The following is a 914-nucleotide window of genomic DNA, read 5'->3' on the forward strand; positions in this document are numbered from 1 at the left end:
GGCGGGGGGCGGGGAGGGGTGTGGGGTAAACAGATGAGTGCTGAAGCTAAAGAAGGACGCACCAGGGGACTCCAGGCCAGCTTCCAGCTACCAGGGTATCTGCTGGACGGAGTTGCAGGTGCAAACCCGTGGGGGTGGGAGCCCTGGCACGTTCTTGGACCCCCAAGGAGTTGTGGCTGGGTTAAGGCCGCTGCCAAGTGCCAAGAGCGAGACAGGTGGGCAGGAAAGGGCCACATGGTGACAACGTCAGAAGCCATGCTGAAAAGCTGCAATCCTTCTGAGGGCTTCAGGAACCCCGGGAAGGTCTTAAGCAGGAAAACTGGTGTGGAGTGCTTTGTGCCTAAGGAAGACCCCTGAGCCAGAAGAGGCAGGGAAGCACGTTCGTTTAGGTTCATCTAGGTCAGAGCAGGGGAAGAGAGGAACTCCAGAGACGTTCAGAGAGGTAACAGTTTCCTGGTGGCTGCTACTGTGGCTGCTACTGCGAATGATGGAGGCATGCTGGAGGCCTGTGGGGAGACGCCAGACAGGCCAAGTACGGTGCTCTGTGAGCTGCAGAGAAAGGGGTGGGAGCCGCCAGAGCCTGCCATCCTCAAGCGTGACAAGAGGGAGGGCAGCCGGAGCGAAGGTCTGTCTCTAAGAGACGTAATAAACACATTTTCTGTGCTAGCGGAAGGAGCCAGCGAAGAAGAGGGCAGATGCTGCAAAGACCTAACCACCGCTGGAGCAGGTTCCCGGAGGGCCAAGAAAAGATGGGATCCAGGCCCAGGAGGTGGGTGGAGATGCTGCGAGCTTCCAGATCATTCTTCCTGCCCCCAGCCTCAAGCCAGCTGCAGAGAGTCAGCCGGGAGCCCTGGTGTGACCCACATCTGACCTTGTCCCGCCTGGATGTCTTGACCCCTCTCCACTGCTTTCCC

This window comes from Bison bison, unplaced genomic scaffold (assembly GCF_000754665.1).
Source record: "Bison bison bison isolate TAMUID 2011002044 unplaced genomic scaffold, Bison_UMD1.0 scf7180017855265, whole genome shotgun sequence".
NCBI lineage: Eukaryota > Metazoa > Chordata > Mammalia > Artiodactyla > Bovidae > Bison > Bison bison.